Here is a 23,593-nt window from a genome sequence, read left to right on the forward strand (position 1 = left end):
TGACATCATGGAGCCACCGAGTTAACGAGGCACGTAGCCTCTCTACCTTCCAGACTTGTTAAGTGCGATAATAAATCCACTTTGTTTAAGCCAATTGAATGCTGTTGTTTGAATTGTTGTAGAGCTATTACTGAAAGTTTCCTTGATTGGGGAGGGATCTTTGGGCTAGGTGTCTTATAGTTTTATAAGCATTGTGTTGTAAGTCCTCCTGATGACTGGTATCATGAAAAACTCGAAGCCAACCACTAAGTGGTATTAAATATATCAGTCTGGTGCGCACTTGGTTCACTAAGCTGTTTCTTTTATATCAGCAGACTAGACATTCTCTTCACTTAGAAAGCCTACATCTCAGCCACTAGCTCCAGCCCAGCCCTACCGTCTGATTGTAGCTGGCTTTAGACTTAATGGACACATGCCCAGCCTCAGCCCCTGAGCACATAAACAGACACTGTGAGCCACAAACCTATATTCGGGAAACTAGAATTCTGCTGCTGTATACGGCACTCCACTGCTCTTCCAATTAAACACCCGGGTTGAGATAACATGGAATCACAGACTCGTGATGCCTACGTGTACCATAAATTAAATTGTTTTCCTGTTGCTCACTGGCATTTTTCTCACTCAACTCTTCATTCTCGCATGCAGACTTTTAATGTAAGATTAGTCATTGTAGATACCGAGCGTGCTGCCCTTAAGGAATATAAAATAGAGTGGGGAGGACCGCTGAGCAAACAGCTGTTCACAACACTGTGATAAATGCCAAAATGAGGGGTGTGTTCTGCACCCTAGGAGTACAGGAAAGAACACCATCTAAACTGGGGAAGAATTAATAACTCGATTAGGTTTGCGAGTATTTCCCCTATTCCGTTTGTTTACTCTGGTCCCTGTTTCCTGGTTTCCTTCCTTCATTAGCAAAGCCCTAAAAACTCCATCATTTGCTGCTTCCAGGTCCCTCACCACGAGGTCAAGGACATGAGGCTGGCAGGTTATTGCTATAATGAGGCTTCAAAGTAGACCGCGAATCTTTATATTGTATCATCTGGGAGAGAAGAGGGCAGACAAATCAGAAGGACAGTGCACATCAAGCCACATCCAGAAATTCGATGGTATGAAAATGCAAAAAACCTCGTAAAGGCTAATTAATAATGGTTTAAAGAAAACTGGCGAAAGCAGGGCCAGTGGCGCAATGGATAACGCGTCTGACTACGGATCAGAAGGTTCCAGGTTCGACTCCTGGCTGGCTCGGTGCTATTGTTCCCTGTTCTCGGGGAAGGTGTGTACTGAGTTATTTACAAACCACTTCAGGCTGTTTTATTATGAGGAGGTCCTTATAAAACCTGTGATGTTATTCTTCGATCACCACACAACCGAGAAGAATGGAGGGAAGATGGGACTGTGGCGGGGCAGGACTAGGAAAGATATACAAAAGAACAGGACAAGAATCTTGCACAAATCTTCTGTACCCACCCGTCTTGCATGAAAAACTCTCCCTTTTCAGAACACTTGACTCTTGAGAACACAGTGCTCTCTTGAGAGTTAGTGTGAATAGAATCCTCCACGAATCCTGCTAAAGTTTCTCCAGTGTTCAGCTGTCCAAGTTCACACCGAAACAAACTACAGCGATGTCATAAACAACAGAGAGAAACGTTAAGTAAGGAGGGAATCAGCAGTCAGGTGTTAAAGGAACCACGAGTGAGGAGAAGCAGCTCGTAAGAGATGAAACCTTCACAGAGTAAACGAGAACGATGTGGATCTTGTGTCTATGAAGTGACTGAGATGGGTTTGGGATCTGCTGGGAAGAGCTAGCAGCAAGTTTACCTGCCCCGCAGGTATCTGCAGAACATCAATCCAACGCCGCGCATAGCGTGCATCAAGCGCAGCCCAAGCTTCGCGGCTCAAAGGTGAGGAGTCCCTGTGGTCTCTGCCCTCGAGAAGAACCTTCTCGTGAAGGTCAAGGATGCACAGCATCCGGGTCCGCTGACAGAAGAAGGGCAGTAAATGGAAGAGTTTTTCCATCCTTGTCTACTGAGACCCACGTTGAAAGAGCGCGGGAGGCGGCTGATGGAATTCGGGAGACAAGCAAAGAAAAGAAAGAAGAGAAAAGGAGAGCAGCTCCTTTCATCCCTGCTGAGTTGTGGCCTTTTAGGATAATCCAGCTCAAACCTTTTCTTTAAAAGCTTGGAATAGGAGATACAATTCTGGAGTCAAAAGGCAGACGCCACCAATACCACTGCCCGGGTTGCTGAGCCAATGACAACCACTATTAATAGCAATTGTGTGTGCCGTGTAGGAGACAAGTCTTTACGAATTTGCATTCTCATTCCCTTCCTACTTTCAAACTCATTGGTACTGACACCGCCCCCCCCCCACACACACACCTTGTAGTTATGCTTCACTCTGTTTCGGGGATTTCTAACAAGGTAATGGCTATTTAGGTTATCCAGATTACTGACAAGGTAATGGCTGTTAACCGCAGGCTTGTAACCAACAGAACCATAAGTAAACGAACACCCTAATCAGATCTCTCAAGTGTTTCCCAGAAAAGTGAATAATAAACCACGTTCCAGTATTTTCCCCCCTTCAAATTCATTAGGAAGATTGGAAGACTTTATCTTCTTTTTATTATCAACTTGAAACCTTGGTCACTATGAAACTTTACAGCTGGAAAGTTCAGATGTCATCTGCTCAGTGTGATGAGCAGGGGTTAGGGTAAAAGAGCCTAAATGATGATAAGGTTTCCACATTTCACTTGAATTATAAAACATTTATTCTAAATACACTGTGAAAATTTAAGTGTTTATATGGAAATCCCTAGAGCAAGTATTTGGACACTTTCTGCAAGCAAAGTTTGCTGGTAAATGAATTTAGGCTGGGCGGTAACTAAATTTGCATTTCAGTACCATTCCAACAGGGTACAGAATTGAAGGAGGAGGAAAATAGAAGAATGAAAAGAGAGGAAACAAACAGAAAACAAATTATAAAATGGTAGACCTCTATTCAAAAATCGCAATAATTACCTTAAAGGTAAATGGTCTAAATACATCAATTAAAAATCACAAATTGTCAGAATGGATTAAATATAAACAGTGGCCATAAGAAACTCACTTCAAATGTAATGATAGAGGTAGGTTTAAAATGAGAGAATAGGAAAAGATACAACATGAAATCACTAATCAAAAGAAAGCTTAAGTGAATGTATTGGTATCAGCCAAAGTAGACTTCAAAGCAAAGAAATTTACCAGCAGTAATGAAGAATGTTACACAATTATAAAGGGTCAATTGACCAAGAAGACACAACAATCCTAAAAATTCCTGGCCATAGAGCTTCAAAACCATTCTCTTTCAATAATTAATAGATCTAGTAGACAAAAAAAATCATCAAAGAGATTGAAGAACTGAACAATGCCATCAACCAATGGATCTAATTGATCAAGATCACAATGCAAGTAGAAACAAGGATCAGTGATTGAGAGAGAGACAAGATCATATTAGAATTAAGGAACCAAGAATGGTTAGAGAATAAAAGAATGGTATCATGAAACTCATATTTTAGAAAGAGTTTCTTAGCTGTAAATACCTGGAGATTCAATTGGAGAATCTGGAAGTTGAGCATCCCACATCCACGTTTTTTTTTCTGCTATCTCTTGAGGTCAGGGTAGTATGATCCCTTCAGAACCCCAGAATCTACTGCAGTGTCTGACAAAGTGCAGCTCCACAGTGAATTATGTACCAAATGAATGGAAAGGAAGTGCCAGGTTCAAAAGAGCTGCACAAGAATAACATTCAATATTTGGCAAGTCATTGGATATGGGTTTGAAGGAGGAGAATGAGTCAAAGTTGACTTGGAAGCCTAAGCCCAAAAGGCCAGTACAGAGGAGATTGGGAATTGGATAGCTGGTGTGTGGATGAATGGACTACTGTGGAGAAGAACTGACAGAGATATCGTGAGCTGGAGTAGAGAAAGAGCTCATGTTTTGCAATCTAATAATCTGGTTCTCAATTTAGACTTTGCCATTTAGCAGCTCTAGAACCTTAAGAACATAACTTCTCTGAGCTTCCATTATATCTGGAAAGTGCAAATTATTGAAACCGAACAGGACCCTGCAGGGTCTTCCCGGGGACAGATTTCCCCCCACCCCCATCCCCCGTATCCCCTGCCTGCCTCTTGTTTGTAGAAAAGCTTTAGCATCCTAGGCCTTCCCCCAGTTCAAAGAGAAAATTTAATCAGAGAAGTGAGAAAATGAAGACACAAAGAAAAGCAGTCAAACAAGACAAATAATAATCTTGATAGTTTAGCCATAAAACAAACTCAAGAGCATTTAGTTCCTCCTTAAGGGCTATGGATAATATTCTGAGCCATATCCTTCAGTTATTTTGCAGATACTAAAACTCCCACCAGATGGAAAAAGTTGACTGCATGCTGACCAGTAGTGTGTAGATCCCAGACTTGTCAGAGCCAGAAAATTGATAATTGAGTTTCCCGAAATACCACCCTGTTACCTCACCATCAGTTAATCAGGGAATTTCGCATTGGCTGATTATATATCCTGTGAATGTCTCCCTCAGACTGTGTTTAAAAACCCTTCTCTGAAAGCTTTTGGGGCGTTTGCGTCTTTTGAGCCAGTTCTCCTTGCTTGGCACCCTGCAATAAATGCTGTACTTTCCTTCACCACAACCTGATGTCAGCAGACTGGCTGTGCTGCACTGGGGCCATTGGCCCCAAGTTTGGTTTGGTAACATTATGATAATAGTTTTGTTTCCAAAATTCAATTAGACTACATGAAATAATCTCCATAAATCTCTTAGCGTGATGAATGGCACATACGGCTGAAAAAAAAAAAAAAAGCAGGGAGACTTTTCATTAAGTTCAGTTTAAGTTTTTGTAGGGAAGAATGTCTCCAGTCATGTAGATGCAAGTGGAGATGTAGACTAAGACAGAGAAGTATGGACTGTAGACAAATTTGAGGGCTATTGATTCATTCAGTCAGTGAACTAATGTTAACTGGGCACCTCCTACTTTTCTTTCAACAAAGGAGATCATGAAAGGTGTAAGATCCACTGAGATCTCTGAGGGCAGGAAATACGATGTCATTCCAACACAAGACCAGCAAAAGACAGACACAATGAAGTGTCCCTAGTGCTGAGGTCCAGATGGTCCTATCTTAGGGTGAATATCGGAAAGACATGGACTCCACCTTTCATAGGTGTGGAATCTTACCCTGGTAACATTGGTTTAAACGGAGTGATTTTCAAGTAACATTGAGTACATACACTCTTTAAAAGCTGGAAACAGATAAAGCAGATGTTCTTGGGAAATACTATTTCATATTTTACTTTCAAAACGAAAAGCGTGGGGTACCTGCCCTCTTAGCGCAGTGGGCAGCGCGTCAGTCTCATAATCTGAAGGTCCTGAGTTCAAGCCTCAGAGAGGGCAGCGTTAAGTGTTTTCACAGTCCGCCTGGCAAAGCATGGGTCATCTGTGCTTAAAGAAATCAACACAAAAGAAAATTTGCAAATGCTGCCAGATAAGCATTTGATAAATGTTTCAATATTCTATATTTGCTCAAGAGGATGAAATCAGCTTTCTGGTTTGTTGCACCTCTCAGTGGTTTGAGTGAAATAGACAAGAAATTTAGATTACACCAGAAGACAAAATCTATACCATATTTTTGGTCTTCCTCTCCACCCGATGGAAGAAGCAGGGGAATTTTCTTTCCTAAATTCGTGCTCTAAATGTCATCCAACCACAAATCATTTATTCTTTTAATTATGTAACAAATATTTCTTGTTAATGCACTGTTCTGGGTGCAGTTAGAAATTTGGAGCTCTTCCACACATCGTGTATTTCTCTATAAAAACAGCTGTGGTTGTTACGAGATTTTGGAAATATGACACATAGGAGGAGGAAGTGGGGTAACTTCTGTAGACCTCACATCTGCAACACATTCTAGAAATTGTACTAAAAGTTTATTAATTTTATGCAAATCATTTGATTTAGCCTTGCAGCTAACCCAAATATCATTATTTCTATTTGAAAGATGAAATTGAATTTCAGAGGAGTTGAACCATTTTTCTCAGGTCTAATAGCCCCAAGGAGCAAAACCAGACATGAAAAGTTGTTTTTTTCTGTATGAAAATATGTGAGGTTCTCTTTTAATTTAAGGTATAGTCTCATAAGCAGTTTTTCTCCATACCACTTCCTTTCTTCCTTCATACATTCATAGAACAAATATTTTTAAATGAGTGGATTCATTTTTCCATTCATCATTTTTCCATTAATTCAAAATCACTTCTGTATCTGACACCCAGGTTCAAGACTTCTAATTGTCCTTGACTCCTTCTTCTCCCTCAAATCTCTACATCCAGTGTCTTGAGACATTGTCAAATACTGTAGATCTTTCCTGCAAAACCTCTCCAGAGTCTTTCTCTTTCTTCTCATTCATCTATGCCTTCATCCATTCTATAATGTTTATGGAGAATGTATTCTGTGCCAGACAGTGTACTGGGCTGGAGATGCAGAAAGACTCATGCTATTGCTAATCTCAGGAGCTAAAAAAATAAACCTCACTCAATCCCTTAATATCTTATAACTTCTTTGTCATTCTCTTCAATTCTGGTTTCCCTATTTCCTACCTATTTGGCATTCAAAATTAAAAACCTTTCATAAAATGTTACCTTGATCATGTAAGCCATCTGCGTGGAATTTTTTCAAGGGTTCCTAAGCCTCCACAATGTTTTCTCCAAGGTATCTTCATGTGTCCAGGCTTTTCAGTCACTGTTTCCCTCCATGTCTATTTTACACACACGCACACGCACATACACCCCCTCCAACCGAACCGGTATATTTCTGAACACAGGATCCCTACCTCCATGCCTGTTCCTTCCACCTGTGTTCACTCTTCATCTGTACACTTCAATGTCCATATATTTTTCCTTCGCTCTGATACGCCTCGCCTCTAAATTCCTATGGCTCTTGTATGTAACAGTATGTATTTTTGTTCTTGCATATAGTGTAAATATGTAACTTCTCAAGACCCAATTCAGCAAGAATCCAATAACTATCTCAGAAACAATGCTAAGCGGAGGTTTCCGTGGTGTAGTGGTTATCACGCTCGCCCGACACGCGAGAGGTCCTTGGCTCGAAAGCGAGCGGAAACACGTGCTGCCTTTTGCTTTCCACCATCGGGAAAATTCAGCCCACCGCCTCCCCTAAAAGGAACCAGTGATCCTCCCACTTATGTTCCTTTGCTGCTTTAGTTTCGTGCTTAAGAGACAGGTAATCAACCTGAGATAGTCCTCCCGCATTAGCCTGGTGTTCTGCGTGAGTCCTCTCAACTGGGACGTGATCTCTTCCGTCCCGGAAAATCTGAAACCTGTACTTTTGCGGCCAGACTTTTCCCAAGGCGACTTTCTCCCTTCCTTACCAGAGGAATAGGTACCAACCGCGCGCTTGCCTCAGAGTATCTTTGAGAGGATGTGCCCTTACTCCAGCCTAATGGCCTTGACTTTTCCTGACCTTCTGGCCGGCCCCAAAAGAAGGAATGACGTGGATGGAGATGGTCCCCTGAAAAATGGGAGGAAAGAGAGAACATTGGAGGTGGGGAATTAGCTCAAGTGGTAGAGCGCTCGCTTAGCATGTGAGAGGTAGTGGGATCGATGCCCACATTCTCCAGCCTTTTATCGGTTCAGCTGAGGAGCTCTTGTTGATAACCGCAAATCTTCCAAAGTACAGAAAGAAATGAAAAAACGATACACTTTGGACCCTTCTCTGGGCAAGGACAAAACGGGGCAATGCTGGCTCTACTGGCCTTTGGTATGTACATGTCTCATTAATGATAAACCAAGTAGATTAAAAAAATCAAAAAACACATTGAAAATGTAACACCATGCACCAATGGGTGGAATTGACCTTATAAAGGAAAATCACAATGAGGTTCTACCAAAGAGTTGAAAGAAAAGCAAGATCATATCAAAACTTAAGAAATCAAAAATGGTCAGAGTGAAGCAGAGGGACATTATGAAAACAAATATTTTCAAAAGCATTATTTAGCTGCAAATGCCAGCGAGACTGAAAGTAGTGAAACTGGAAGAGGATCATTCCTTGTCCATATTTATCCTTCTGGCTCCAGAGATCTGTGTGGTCAGATTCGTTCTGAATCACCTGAGCCTACTGCCCAGCACAGAGCAGCTCCCCAATGAATATGTACTGACTGAATGGAAAGGAAGGGATAGATTCAAGAGGGCGTCACAAGAATAATGTTCAGTATTTGGCAGGGCAGTGGATGTGGACTTTGAAGGAGGAGGATGAGCCAAAATTGACTTGCAAGTCTAAGCCCAAAAGGCCAGCACAGAGGAGGTTGGGAATTAGATAGAGTGTGGATGAATGAGCTATTGTGGAGAAGAACAGACAGTGAGATCACGAGCTAGAGCAGGAAAACATATCCCAATTTGGAATCTAAAAGTCTGTTTCTCAATTCATACTTTGCTGCTTAGCAGCTCTGGGACCTTTGAAACATTACTTAACTTTTCTGAGCCTCCATTATATCTGAGAAATGCAAATCATGATACATACTTTTGTTACCAAAATTCAATTTGAATATATGAAATCATCTCCATACATTTCTTAGTATAATTGTAAGGCTGAAACAAACGAGGAGATTTTTTTGTGGCATGTGGGATCCTCCAGGACCGGGGCACAATTCCGTGTCCCCTGCATCGGCAGGTGGACTCTCAACCACTGCGCCACCAGGGAAGCCCAACAAGGAGGTTTTTTATTAAGTTCAGTTTGTGTTTTTTGTAAGGATAATGTCTCCAGTCATGTATATCCAAGTGGAGATTTAGAGTGAGACAGAGAAATATGGACTGTAGAAAAATGTGAGGAGTATTCATTCACTCAGTCAGTCAGTGAACTAATATTAACTGGGCACTGTTCAAAAGTTTCTTTTGAACATAAGGTACCAAGGAAAGTATAAGAGTGACTGAGATCTCTGAAGGTGGGAAGAGGCAGATCACTGGAACACAAGAGGGAAAAAGAGCTGCAAAAGACCTGTACAATTCTTGGGTACTGCAAGCCAGAGTGTCCAATTGCTGGGTGTATACTGGAAAGGTGTGGACTCCACAATTCCTGGATGTGGAACACTTCAGGTGCAGCTTTAGTTTAAATGGAACGATTTACAAGTAACATTGATTACATTCTTCAAAAGCTGGAAACTGATGGACAGACCTGGAAAATAAAATTTCATATTTTATTTTCAAAGGAAAAGATAATGGATGTCTGCCCTCTTAGCGCAGTAGGCAGCGCGTCAGTCTCATAATCTGAAGGTCCTGAGTTCGAGCCTCAGAGAGGGCAGGTGTTTTCATCTTTTACCAAGCAACAACAATAAATATCTCCTGTTAGTCCCTTCCTCGTGGAGCTACACCCCAGTCGGGAGGAGTGGGAAAAACTGAACAAGAAGCAAGTAAGAAAAAATGCATCATAAGCACATGAGGAAATGTGTGCTGGGGTGTAATCATTAGGCAGTAAAGGGGCTTGGGATTATGGAGGTGGCACGTTCAGCTTTCAGCGGAAGAGTCAGGAAAGATTGTGTTGAAGATGCCTTTTAGTCTCTCCTTTCATGCTTGCTGAAATCCTTGTGCCCGAAGTTTTTCTAATTCAGCTCAGTTTCAGTCTTCAGGGAATGAATCCTCCGTGTCATTGGTTTATAGACAAGGAAGGAAAACCTGAAAAAAGCTGTGAGGGAGTGAACATGGTCTGTACTGGACAGTGCTGGCCTTTCCATCTCAACATTCATGGTTTTTGGCTAGCGGGAGGGTGGACCTCTCACCTCTGTTTCCGAACCGAGAGATCCTGGTGAAAACAAGGTCTTTCCACTATTTTTGTACTTGAATTTTATGGGGCAGTTGGCCTGAGGAAAGAAGGAAGGCTGTTGAGGGGCACCTAGAGAGACAAGGCATACGGCAGAATTTGTCCTTCTGAAGTCTGAGTAGCCTGGGTCTGCGAGAGAATCAGAAAGACTCAGACGGTCAAACAACAAAAACAGCAACAACAAGAAAAAAAAAATTGTGAAACCAGAGGAATTCTTGGGAAGACTCATGAAAGAAGAATAGGAGTAGGATCTTTGGGTAGCTCTTCCTTAAGAAGGTTTCTTACCCATCTGTCCCAACCCAACCATCACAGTCCAAATCAACACCTTCAGAAATATCTCCAAAAAAAATGAAACAATCAGGTGGTATTTAATTTCCACAAAAACAACCCCAGATAGAATTTTTCCTCTTTGCACAGGCAGCTTAAATATGGTTTAAAATATGTGGGGGGGGGGCGGATCCCAGGAGGTAATGCAGGAAATATATTAATCAGCATTAGTGATCAGATCCTGGTGAGGTCCAAAAAAATTGAGAAAAGAGAGCATCATGATTCTGCAGTGCTGAGCTGTGAACAGCCCTTGCACTTTGCTTTTCACTGAGAGACTTCCCTTTCCCTCAACTTGAGCTTAAGCTTCTTCAGACACAAAGAATCCTTTGGGTGAAGTTCTTCGAGAACTTCTGTGAATAGGTGGTGGGTCTTCAGCAAACCCAACATTTGCTTAAGTCAGTGGCACACAGTCTTGCAATAAGATAGAAAATGTCTTACATTTTGACTCTGTTGTAGGTATTTGGTAACCAGGCTCTGTCTGGGCTAGTTTCCCAGTTGCCCACAGAGGACCTTTCTTCACCTCTCAGCTCCTGACTAATACATCTTCTCATTTTGAATCAGACTTAGTAATAAGGTACCTACTTCTAGGTACTCAGTCCCTGAATCACATGTCACTTTACTACTGACAGCACCCCCCATAGCTAATGACTCTTATTGTGATTTCAATCTATTACATCAACTTATGCCACATTCCTCACAAAGTGTCTTATGAAGTGCTTTAGAAAGTGTCTTATGAAGTGCTTTAGAAAGTGTCTTATGAAGTGCTTTAGAAAGTGTCTTATGAAGTTTTTCTTTTTAAATTTCTTGTCTCTCGTCTAGAATATAAGGATCTTTAGGCTCAAATCACTGTGTCCTCAGTGCCTGGAGTTAAGGCATAAATATGGCATCTGTCTTGAAATGGAAGTAATAGGTAAATGGAGTTAATAGGCAGATCAAATACAAGTTAATAATTTAATAAATCATTTTATTAACTTCCAAAATGTTAATCCCTGCATCTTTCAATTCATTTTGCTCTTTCTTTATGACTTATTTGATGTTTTGAATTTTATTGATGAATGGCAGTTTATTTATAATGCATAATTTTAATTTTTCCCGGACAGAATTTTCTACCTTCTAACTAGTGAATAACAAATAAAGGTGTAAGGGACCACAGATGTTTAACACTCCTGTTATAAAACAGTCACAACTGATAACAGCTTGAAGTTGGGTGAAAACTAGAACCGAATTTAAAGCCTATTTCCTTTTGCATGTATTTCCTCCAAACATTTTCTTCTACACAGGTTCTTAATTTCCACTTTCTTTCTCTCTTCAACAGTGAAGCCCAAAAATGTTCCCTCGTCTCTTCTTCTAGGTGTCAGGATGAAGAGAGCTTGAGGATTTGGAGGCTTGTGAGAATTCTTATACAGGTAGACCACAAATCTTTGACATTGTGCAGCTTAGAGGCTGCAGGGAAGAAGAGGAGACGGTAGTCATGTTCGGAATGATGACAATGTAGACAGTGTAGCAGACTTTTCAGGGTAATCAAGTGTCTTGAAAACAGTTTATTTTTTGTGGGACCAATGACAAAATGATGCCATATATGATTATAGTTTGTAGGATCCCAACTATTTCTCCGTGATTTTCTCTTAGGGAGTGGGAACTTGGGATACAGGTGAAGAAAGATTAAAAAGGAATGAAATAAATCCTCTTTCAGAACCAAGTGCTAGAAATTGTACTAAAATTTTATTAATTTATGCAACTTGTTTAATTTAGCATTGCAGCTAACCCATGCATCTATGCCTTTATCCATTCTATGTTTATGGAGGATGGATTCTGTGCCAGACACTGTACTGGGCTGGAGATGCAGAAAGACTCATGCTACTGCTAATCCCAGGAGCTGAAAGAATAAACCTCAATCCCTTAATATTTTATAACTTCTTTTTCCTTCTCTTCAATTCTGGTTTCCCCCACCCTTCATAAAATGTTACCTTGATTATGTAAGCCTTGTGCCTGGATTTTTTTCAAAGGTTTTTAAGCTTCCACAGTTTTCTCCCCAGTGTATCTTCATGTGTACAGGCTTTTCAATCACTTTCCCTCCATGTCTATTTTACACACACACACACACACACACACACACACACACACACACACACAAGCACTCCAATTGAACAGGTATATTTCTGAACACAGGAATTCCTCCAAGCCTGTTTCTTCCACCCTGTGCACGCTGTTCCCTCCATCTTCACCCCTAAATGTCCGTATTTTTTCCTTCACTATGATATGCTCTCGCGTCTTATTTCCGATGGCTCTTGTCTGTAATATCTTGTATTTTTTATTGTTCTATCCTACGGTGTAGATATGTAAATCCTCATGACCTGCCTCAGTAACAACAGAGAAATATCTTAAGATGGTACAAAATGCGAGTTTCCGTAGTGTAGTGGTCATCACACTCGCCTAACACGCGAGAGGTCCTCGGTTCGAAACCGAGCGGAAACAACTGATGCTTTTTTTGCCTTCCACCATGCGGGGAAAATCAGCCCTCCGCCTCCCTTAAAGGGAACCAGTGGTCATCCCACTCCTGTTGGTTTGTCGTTTTCATTTCGTTTTTAAGAAACAGATAAACATCCTGAGATAGACCTATTGAGTTAGCCGGCCGTTCTGGGTGACTCCTCCCAACTGGGAAGTTTTCCCTTCTATCTCGGAAAATCTGAAACGTGAAATTTTGGGACGCCAAGCTTTTCCCATGGGTACTCACCGCCTCCTTTTCCTTAGAAGAGGAATGGATACCAACCGTGCTCTTGCCTCAGGGCATCTTTGAGAAGACTTGCCCTTAGCAGAGTCAGGGTTTCAAGTGAATGATGGGGATGGGACTCTGAAAAACTCGGAGAAAAACGAAAGTGAGGTGTGGGGGATTAGCTCAAGTGGTAGAGCGCTCGCATAGCATGTGAGAGGTAGTGGGATCGATGCCCACATTCTCCAACTTTTACTCTTTCAACGACGGAACTCCAGCTGACAACTGCAAATCTTCCAACCTGTAGAAAGAAATGAGAAAATCAGACACTTTGGATCCTTCTCCAGGCAAGGACAAGACAGGACAGCACTGGTTCTACTGGCCTTTTTTATGTACCTCTACTATCAACCTATAATTTATTTTCTGTTTCTTCAGAATAGCTGGTCATCTCAAGGGATATGCCCAATTCCTCTTTTTATTCCTGTTTCTTCCAGCTACTTGGCAGCAAGGCAGCAGAGTCCTGAGAAGTGCAGGGCAGAGCGGGGGTCAATAAGACCCCAGCTTTCCTGTCACTGATTGAAACCAGGAACCTCAAGTAACCAGAAAATATCAGGAAAGCAAACACAAGAAGTTATTAGTGAACTTCTGGATGCACCTGTGAGTTGTGAATAAATGGCTCTGATCCTAAACAACATACCATAGGCTTTGAGAACTGGCTAAGCAAGGTTTGGTTGGGGTCTGCAATGGTTACATAGTTACAAGGGGGAACCTTGAGACCATAAAGTTGCAGCTGGTTATGTTGTTCTCAACAGGGCAAATGGCATCCTTGGGTTTGGCAAAGTTCAAAGAAAATTCAAGTTCTCACTGATGTAAGGAGGTGTCTGAGACCAGATTCTCAATGGCAGATGTCTCCATTTTTATATGCCTGAACTATGATGACTCCATTCTCATCAGAACAACAGCAGAGAAGGAAATATCTGGGTGAATAGGACAGACTATTGTTTCTCTTGAGTTCTTTGAAGTATGTTTAATGTTTGAAAGTGAAAAGTACAGCATTGTCCCATGGAGTTTTCATTGTATCTACATGTACTATATACATGACATAAAATGATTATGGTAAAGGGACTGAATGGCAGTGAGTTTTCTATATTCAACTTGAATAGTAATTTATTGATTCTAAATATACTGTGAAATATTAAGGATGTATAGAGTAATCACTAGAGCAGCTACAGATAATGTTTAAATAAGCTGAAAGAAGGTAGGAAAAGAAACAAAGAATAAAAAATAAGGGAACAAACCATTAATAAACTATTAAATAGTAAATCTATATGCAAATTTATCAATAATAACATTAAATATACATTATCTAGACACATCCATAAAAATCAGAGATCATCAGAATATACTAAAAATAAATATGCTGACCTTAAGAAACTCTTTTCAAAGGTGTTAATATATGAGATTAAATGTTATAAACAAGATTAAAGTTACACAGGAGATTGATAGTAAAGAATGGGAAAAGAGACACCACACAAGCATTAATCAAAAAGAGCCGAAGTGGATATATTCATATCAGACAAAGTGGACTTTAAATTTCCAGTTATTAAGTGAGAAGTTACATAATGATAAGGTGTTCTTTGACATTCCGTGAGCGTGGAAGCTGGAAGGAGAAAGCGGAGACAGTGGTCACATCTGGAATGCTGACAGTGTAGACAGTGTAGTAGCCTTTTCAGGATAATAAAATATCTTGAAACCACTTTATTCTTTGGGGAACCAGTGACGGTATGGTGACATATATGATTATGGGTTGTAGGATTCCAACTTTGCCCAGTTGATTTTCTTTTAAAATGTGAAAGAGAAGTGATGTTCTGTTTTACTTCTTATACACATGTTACCAAAATGACACCCAGAGATGGATTTCTGAAGGTTAGCTTGTCTAGAGATTGCTTCCTGAAGATCAGACCATGCTGTTTCTTCCCCTTAAGGGCTCAAGGAAGGGAAGCATCTTCAGGCTGGAGAAAGCACCACAGTGGTTACAAGGGGATTACCTCTTTCCATCTGCTGCCTCTCTGAGCCTTTGAGAGAAGGATGACCACCACTGGGGACTTGGAATACAGGCTACGAAAGAATGAAAAAAAAATCCTTTTCAGCACCATATGCTGAAAATTTTACTAAATGTTTATTAATTTTATGCAAGTTGTTTGATTTAGGCTTTGCATTTCATCCAAATATCATTATTCCCACTTTACTGATAAAACTGAAGCTCAGAGTAGTTGAACCATTTTTTTCTCAGTTTGAATGGATGTGTGGAGCAAAACCGGAAGTGGAAAACTGATTTTTTTTTCCTATATTAAAATGTAGGCTTTTCCTTTAGCCCTGTGCATAGTCTTATCACTTTTTATCCAGACCAATTCATTCATTAATTCATTATTAAAACAAATACTTATAAATCAGTGGATTTAATCTTCCATGCATCAGATATTAATTCAAAATCACTTGTGTCTACCACCCAGGTTCAAGTATTCTATACATGGCTTTGACACTTTCTTCTCCCTCAAAATCTCTACATCCAGTGTCTTGACATATACTCAAATACTGTAGATCCTTCCTGGACAACCTCTCCAGAATCTTTCTCTTTCTTCTCATGCATCTATGCCTTTATCCATTCTATGTTTATGGAAAATGTATTCTGTCCCAGACAGTGTACTGGGTTGGAGATGCAGAAAGACTCATGCTACTGCTAATCCCAGGAGCTAAAAGAATAAACCTCGATTCTTTAATATCATATAACTTCTTTTTCTCTCTCTCTAATTCTAGTTTCTCCGTTTCCTACCTATTTGGCATTCAAAATAAAAACGTTTCATAAAATGTTTTGGTTTTAAAGTCATGTGCCTGGATTTTTTTTCAAAGGTTCTTAAGCCTCCACAATTTTCTCCCCAATGTATCTTCATGTGTCCAGGCTTTTCAATCACTGTTTCCCTCCATGTCTATTTTACACACACACACACACGCACACACTCCACTCCACTCCAACTAAACAGGTAATTGCTGAACACAGGAATTCCTACCTCCATGCCTGTTCCTTCCAACCTGTTCACTCTTCATCTTCACCCCTCAGTGTCCATATTTTATTTCTTCTCTCTGATATGATCTCGCTTCTTATTTCCGATGGGTCCTGCTTGTAATAGTTTGTAGTTTTTGGTTATTCTCTCACACGGTGTAGATGTGAAACCTTTCATAACCCACCTCAGCAAGAATTGAATAAATATGCCGGGAAAATATTACAACGCGAGTTTCCGTAGTGTAGCGGTTATCACGCTCGCCTAACACGCGAGAGGTCCTCGGTTCGAAACCGAGCGGAAACAACAGCTGATTCTTTTGCCTTCCACCATCTGGGAAAAATCAGTGTACCACCTGTCCTAAAAGGAACAAGTGATCATCCAACTTCTTTTGGTTTCTTGTTTCGGTCTCCTTTTCAAGACACAGATAATCATCCTGAGGTAGTCTTGTCGCATTAGCCAACTGTTCTGGGTGACTCCTCCCAAGTGAGACGTGTTCTCTTCTGTCCCAGAAAGTCTGAAACGTGAACTTTTGGGGTATCAAACTTTTCCCATGGCTACTTTCTTTTCTTAGCAGAGGAATAGGTACCAACCGCGCTCTTGCTTTGGGGCATCTTTGAGAAGATGTGCCCTTAGTCTAAATTCTGGTTTCGCATTAATGGTCTTGACATTTCCTGAAGTTTGGGCCTTCCAAAAGAGCGAATAATGAAGTACTCTGAAAAGCTGAAGGAGGAAGGGGGGGCGGGGGGAAAAAAGAGAGAGTGAGTTTGGTGTAGGGGAGTTAGCCCAAGTGGTAGAGCGCTCGCTTGGCATGCGAGAGGTAGGGGGATCGATATCCACATTCTCTAAGTTTTACTCGTTCTACCGAGGAGCGCCAATCTTCCAGCCTGTAGTAAGAAATGAGAAAATTAGACACTTTGGACACTTCTTTGGGCAAGGACAAGGCAGGGCAGCGCTGGCTCTACTGGCTTTCGGTATGTACAGATATTTTCAACCTATAATTTGTTTTCTGTTTCTTCAGAATAGCTGGTCATCTAAAGGGATATGCCCAATTCGTCTTTTTATTCCTGTTTCTTCCTGCAACTTAGCCACAAGGCGGCACAGTCCTGAGAAGCTCAGGACAGAGCGGGGTTCAATAAGGCCGCAGCGTTCTCATCAGGGACTGAAACCGAGTGCCCCAAGTAACCAGAAAATATCGAGAAAGACACTGTGGAAAGCAAACACGTGAAGTTATTAGTGAACTTTTGGATGAACCCATGATCTATGTATAAGTGACTCAGGTCCTAAACAACAAAAACTTTGAGAACTGAAGTGATAGCGCACTGCCCAAGTCCACACTGGTCACTGGATTGCACACACTCCAGAGATCTCCAAATAGCATCAGAAAGGCTTTGGAAATGGATTAGACTATGAACACACAGAAGACTGGTTGGTACTTGGAACTTTGACACAAGGCAGTCAATTGACTGCAAAAGCAAAAGTAGCAATATTCTCCATAAAATTTGAACAAGACACAAAGTCTGATGCAAAAATGGCCAGGTTATAATCCAACATTATTCAGCAAATGAAGAACCAGGAAAATTGGTTAACTGACTTGGAAAAGAGAATCAACAGATATCAATACTGAGATGACACAGATGTTGAAATCTTCTAATAAATACTTTGAAGTAGTGATTATTCAGTGCTCTGAGAATTAGGGGTGAGAACTGAAATGAATTGAATGTTAGAAAGTCTTAGCAAAAAAATGGGACATATAAGTCCAAATTGAAACTTCAGAACTGAAAATGTATTAACCAAAATTATAAACAACAATGCCTCAATGGACTGTCCTAATAGCAGACAATGACTGAGAAAAAGTCAGTGAATGTGAAGATAGATGATAGTAACTATCCAGTCTAAATGACAGAGTGAAAAGTATATTTTAAAAGATGGCTGGTGCTTCAGGGACAAATTGGAAAATAACAAAGATCTTGTATTCACATCATTGGAGACACAAAACAAGAGGAGAAAGAGGACCTTGAAAAAGGGGGAAATTTATTTTGAATTTCCAAATTTGAAAACTTTCCAAATTTGGCAAAAGACCTAAACCAGATTCAAAACGTTCAGTAAACTTGAAGCAGGATATACTCCTATGAAGCCACACCCAGACATATTACTATTAAACTGCTGAAAACCAAAGGAAAAAAATAAAAACTTCTTGAAAGCAACCTGAGGAAAACTAAAGGGAAACTTTGATCTGTTCTCATCAGAACCACAGAGGCCATAAAGAAATGACATGACTTTTTTAAATGTTAGAAGAATAGACCAGAATGCTGATATAGCAAAAATATCGTTCAGACAAAGAGGTGAAAAATACATTTTGATTTGAAGGTAAACTGAGATAATCCATTGCCAGCAAAAGTGCTAGAAAAAAGTAAAGTGTGAGACAAGAAAAATGATACCAGCAGGACACTTGGAACAGCATGATTGAACAATAGCAAAGCTAGGAAAGATGTGGGTAAAAATGACAGACTTATTCTCTTGAGTTCTTTAAAGTATGTTTGATGATTGAAAGTGAAAATTACATTGTCTCATAGAGTTTAATTATATCTACATGTACTATATACATATCATAAAGGGCTTATGGCAAAGGTACATAATGGTGGTATAGGTTTCTATACTCAATTTGAATGGTAATTTATTGATTCCAAGTATGCTGTGAGATGTTAAGGATGTATAGGGTAATCACTAGACCACCTACTAGCAATGTTTAAATAAGTCAAATGAAGGTAGGAAGGAAGAGGAACAAAGAAATATGAAAAAGAAAGGGGCGGCGGCTTCCCTGGTGGCGCAGTGGTTGAGAGTCCGCTTGTCGATGCAGCAAACACGGGTTCGTGCCCCGGGCCGCGAAGATCGCACATGCGGCGGAGCGGCTGGGCCCGTGAGCTATGGCCGCTGAGCCTGCGCGTCTGGAGCCTGTGTTCCGCAACAGTGAGAGGCCCGCGTACCGCAAAAAAAAAAAAAAAAAAAAAAAAAGGAACAAGCAACTAATAAATTATTAAATAGTAAATCTGTATGCAGACTTATTAGTAACTATATTACGTGAGTTTCTTATAGACAGTATATTTTTTATTAGTTATCCATTTTATACATATTAGTGTATATATGTCAGTCCCAATCTCCCAATTCATCCCACCACCACCCCCAGTATGTTTATTTTTTAATAATTCTGACAATCTAGACATGTCAGACTGTATTAAAAATAAATATCCTGATGGAATTGCTGCTCAGTATTTTCTGCTGTGAAGTTTTTGCATATCTATGTCTATCTCCAGGAACCTCTAAAACAAAAGAGGAAAAACTATCCAGGTTTTGTGTGTAGCACATGAGAATGGCCTCTTTGTTTCCTTTAATGATTTTGAAGGGTTTCTAAAGTTATTGCTCAGGACCGGCGTTACGGTTGAAATACACAGGCAGGGACGGAAATCATGGGGTCCTAGGCAGATGGGTAAGCATCTCGTTAAGGACAGACTTCCCAACACTCTCTTTCTTCCCCCTCTTCCTGCGTGAATTCATTTTCTATAAATTCCACTGGGCGTCAGAACCTTCCTTTGCCCGACTCTGGCTCTTTGCCATCCCCTCCCCAACCGGCATCTACCAGGAGACCTTAGACGCGCAAGTCCTCTCGTAATCTAGCTTCTTTAGGTCCCCGTCATTGGCCATTTAATTAACTTTTCACCATTAAAATTAACTTCTCTCGGCTTCTATAACACGGGGTTGAGGACCCACCCGACATACAGCACCGCGCATTGCTGTGATGGAAAATGACCAGCCCAGCCTCCCACAGACCTTCTTCCTCTTTGAGCATCTATCTCTGCCTGCTCCGAGATCCCCCATCTCTCTTCCACTGTTTTCCTCCACCGGCTACAAAGTTGGAGTGTCAGTTAAGACATCGCCAGCCCTGTCATGTGTGGAACCATACGAGGAAAAAAATCAGAAAGATCCGATTTACTACACTTCCAATATTTCAATGTCCAATATTTCCCTGTCTTCTACGGGCTCATAAAAAAATTTTTTAAGACACCGCCCCCCCCCCGCAAAAAAAAGTCAATGTTTTCTATATCTGTATTGAGCTGTAGTCATCTGGGAAGTTGCTGTTACCGACCAAGAGGGCAAGGAGATGCACAGCCGAAGACCTCGGGCGTAGACCCTGCAGGCACCAGCCAGCGAAGTTAGTGAAGTACAATTTCTGCGCTATTGGCTATTTTGAGCACGTGGTTATTTCGGCACTAGAAGCTTTATGCCCCGCGTGGTTTTTCAGGGCTAGTCTGGAGTCCCAAGCGTCACCGCCCTGAAGGCAGAGCGTCTCCAGAACCCCTCGGGAAACAGCAGTTGCGCGGAGCGGCGAGCGCATGTCTGCTGGGGACCCGAACGGTTATTGTAGGAAGACTCTGGCTCTGATACAATCTCATACAATCTCACTTCTTGATACTTCACAGCAGAAGAAACTACGTCCCAGAGGTAAATGAGTGCAAAAACAAAGAAAACGAACACGCCGAAGAAAAGAAAGCTGCCTTCTCTGAGGCTCGAACTCAGGACCTTCAGATTATGAGACTGACGCGCTACCCACTGCGCTAAGAAGGCGCTGGGGGACCCTACTTAGCCAGGCTGTAAATGAATTATCTAATTTCTTTCCCTCGAAACGGATTACTTTCTGGATTTTCAGTTTTCTTCGTCCAGAGTTACTGGTTATCCAAGATATTTCCAAATACCCAGGGTCCTTTCTAGCTCCGCGCTCAAAAGAGCTTCATACCTGGAAACTACTGTATCCACTGAACAATTGTGCCTGACCTCTGGTTGATGCTGTCCTTATTTTCTAATCATCTGGATTGTCGTTCCCTCAATTATCAGTCGATTTTTTACCATCCATAGTCTCCCCTGTTGGAATAGTAGACTCTCACCAAATAGTAGTTGGACGAATGCATAGCTCCCAAACATATCTGCAGTCTACACTTACATGTCTTAATTTAAATCTACATTTCCACCTATGTTGCCTGAGATGTTCCCCTCAGTATATCACAAACTGACTTTGTAAGTCTGCATGTTTTCTTCACTTCTATGTACCAAAAATCCTATTAAAGATTCTATTCATTCAATTTCATTTAGTCCAATTTAGTTTTCTGCCATAAATCTATATATCATTATCCACATTTTACTGATGAAACTGAGGCTCCGTAGAATCAGATTCACAGCTGCTAAATGGCAAAGCCAGACGTTGAAAGCAGATTTTGCTGATTCCAAAAAGTGTGCTTTCTTCACTCTAGATTATGTTCTTCCTCACATCACCACATTCACTCGTTACACAAATATTTATAGAACTGTGAACTCTTCAGTCCATTCAACAGACATTAATTCACAGCCTGCCATGTGCCTGGCACCTGAGTTCAAAACTTCCAAGAAAGCCTTGACCTTTCGTCCCTCAAATCCTGACAAATACTTTAGACTATCAGTTCTCAAAGTGTGGTGTCCAGACCCATAGGGGTTCTGAGACACTTTCAGGGTATCTGTGAGGCCAACAATTTTTTCATAATTATCAAGGCTTTATTTGCTATGAAAAAAAAATCCGATGGTGCAAAAACAGCAGCGCATAAATCTTCTGGTGCCTGCTATGAATCAAGGCAGTGACATCAAGCTGTGCTAGCAGCCACTGTGTCTATCCGCCACACACTCAGAAAAAAAAAAAGTATTTTACTTAAGAATATCCTTGATGGAGCAGTAAAAAGTATTTACTAACTCTCACCCTTAAGTACATGTCTTTTTAATAATTTGTGTGAATAAATGAGAAGTGCAGAAAAAGCCCTTCAGCTGTGCACCACAGTAGAATGATTATCTCTAAGAAAAGCACTTGGGTGACTTTTGAGTTGTGAACTGTTCTAGTTATGGGTTTTGTTTTGTTTTGTTTTTCAGGGAACACCACTTTTATTTGAAAGAAGTAACAGACAAAACTATGACACATTCAGGCATTTTCTCAAGAATAAAAAAATTCAGCCTGTCACTTCAAAGAAAATAACTGACAGAATTTGTTTGCAGTGATAAAATATTAGCCTGCAAGTGAAAATTAGCATCTAGGAAACTTCATGAATTTGCAGCTTCCCAATATTTAGAGATGTTTCTGATGAGATTGGTGATGGTATCAGTGAATGTTCTTTTCTGTTTGTTTGATATTGTATACTGAAACGTTTCAACATTTGGAAGAACTATATATCTCAGTGGACCAATATAACCAAGTTGTTACCAAATCACACATGGGTGAAAGATCCATTCAAAGTTAGCAATAAGGCGTCAGATTCTACTTTACGACCAACCCTAAAGAAGGTACTGCCTGTCAAGTATTGGTGTAAAATCAAAGAAAGATGTCCACAATTACCTGAAAAGTCTATTGAAATACTCTTTCCTTTTCTAATAGCATATCTGTATGAAGCCAAACTTTCTTCATATGCTTGAAACAAAACATTATATCTCAAGATTTTGAATGTGGAAGCAGATATAAAAATCTGTCTTCTATTAAGCCAGTCATTAAAGAGAGTTTAAAATTAAAGAGTTATTTTCCATAAAATTATATTACTTATGATGACATCTGATAGGTTGATCATGTTATTTTAAAAATCAAATAAACATTTTAAATCTTAACATAATAAATATTGACAGATAAAATTCACAAAGGTCTTTGGGTTTCATTATAAAGTTTTTAAGAGTGTGATGAGTCCTGACACCAGAAAGCCTGAGAACTACTACACTAGATTATTTTTTACAGAACCTCTCTTGAATCTCCCTCTTCCTTTTCATTCCATCATTCATTCTACTCATAATTATTGAGGACGTGTTCTGTGCCAGGCTTGGGGAGTCAGAGGCAATTGGGCAACCCCGACCTCAGGAGCTGACAGGATAAACAAAGGCCCCGTTCCCATACTCTCAAACTTCCTCATTCTCTCAGCTAAAAACAGCCTCTTAAATATTTCATTCTGATAATGTAACCCTTCTGCTCTGTATTAATTTGCTAGAGATGCCATAACAAAATACCACAGACTGGGTGGCTTAAACAACAGAAATTTTTCTCACAGTTCGGGAGGCTACAAGTTCAAAATCAAGGCGTCGGCAGGTCTGGTTTCTTCTCAGGCCCCTTGACTTGCAGATGGTCACCTTCTTGCTGTGTCCTCACATGGTCTTTCCTCTGGGCACATGTCCGGTATTTCTCTCTTTGTGCCCTAATTGTCCCTTCTTATAAGGACACCAGTCAGTTTGGATTAGGGCCCACTCTAATGACCTCATTGTAACCTAACCACCTCCTTAAAGGGCCTGTCTCCAAATACAGTCATGTTCTGAGGTACCGCGTGCTAGGCTTTCAACATATGAATTTGGAGGGACAAAATTCAGCCCATAACACGCTCAGATTTTTTATATTTTCAACTCCAAATTTTCAGCCTTTGCTGTCACTACTTCCCTTCATGAGTATTTTAAAGCCCCCTCAATTAGAAAGGCCATACACTTTTTCTCATAGAGGAATTCCCACTTCCATGCCTGGTTCACACATCCGTGATTTCTCTTCTTCTTCATTCTCTAAGGCCCATTCTTGATACTTCCATTCTTATATGA

At 40.6% G+C, this 23,593-nt stretch overlaps 8 non-coding genes across 8 annotated transcripts; 7 read left to right on the forward strand and 1 right to left on the reverse strand.

Annotated features, from left to right (window-relative positions):
- Positions 1 to 1,172: 1,172 nt before the first annotated feature.
- On the forward strand, positions 1,173 to 1,245 carry TRNAR-ACG (transfer RNA arginine (anticodon ACG)). Its single transcript has one exon. It is a non-coding gene; the product is annotated as a tRNA-Arg (tRNA).
- Positions 1,246 to 5,361: 4,116 nt separating this feature from the next.
- Positions 5,362 to 5,434, forward strand: TRNAM-CAU (transfer RNA methionine (anticodon CAU)). The gene has a single exon. It is a non-coding gene; the product is annotated as a tRNA-Met (tRNA).
- Positions 5,435 to 7,085: 1,651 nt separating this feature from the next.
- On the forward strand, positions 7,086 to 7,158 carry TRNAV-GAC (transfer RNA valine (anticodon GAC)). Its single transcript has one exon. It is a non-coding gene; the product is annotated as a tRNA-Val (tRNA).
- A 441-nt stretch (positions 7,159 to 7,599) lies between these two features.
- TRNAA-AGC (transfer RNA alanine (anticodon AGC)) lies at positions 7,600 to 7,672 on the forward strand. The gene has a single exon. It is a non-coding gene; the product is annotated as a tRNA-Ala (tRNA).
- A 1,604-nt stretch (positions 7,673 to 9,276) lies between these two features.
- TRNAM-CAU (transfer RNA methionine (anticodon CAU)) lies at positions 9,277 to 9,349 on the forward strand. Its single transcript has one exon. It is a non-coding gene; the product is annotated as a tRNA-Met (tRNA).
- Positions 9,350 to 12,594: 3,245 nt separating this feature from the next.
- TRNAV-AAC (transfer RNA valine (anticodon AAC)) lies at positions 12,595 to 12,667 on the forward strand. Its single transcript has one exon. It is a non-coding gene; the product is annotated as a tRNA-Val (tRNA).
- Positions 12,668 to 16,194: 3,527 nt separating this feature from the next.
- Positions 16,195 to 16,267, forward strand: TRNAV-AAC (transfer RNA valine (anticodon AAC)). Its single transcript has one exon. It is a non-coding gene; the product is annotated as a tRNA-Val (tRNA).
- A 4,244-nt stretch (positions 16,268 to 20,511) lies between these two features.
- On the reverse strand, positions 20,512 to 20,584 carry TRNAM-CAU (transfer RNA methionine (anticodon CAU)). The gene has a single exon. It is a non-coding gene; the product is annotated as a tRNA-Met (tRNA).
- Between the last annotated feature and the right edge of the window lie 3,009 nt (positions 20,585 to 23,593).

The sequence above is a fragment of the Lagenorhynchus albirostris genome, chromosome 10 (genome assembly GCF_949774975.1).
Source record: "Lagenorhynchus albirostris chromosome 10, mLagAlb1.1, whole genome shotgun sequence".
In the NCBI taxonomy this organism is placed as follows: domain Eukaryota; kingdom Metazoa; phylum Chordata; class Mammalia; order Artiodactyla; family Delphinidae; genus Lagenorhynchus; species Lagenorhynchus albirostris.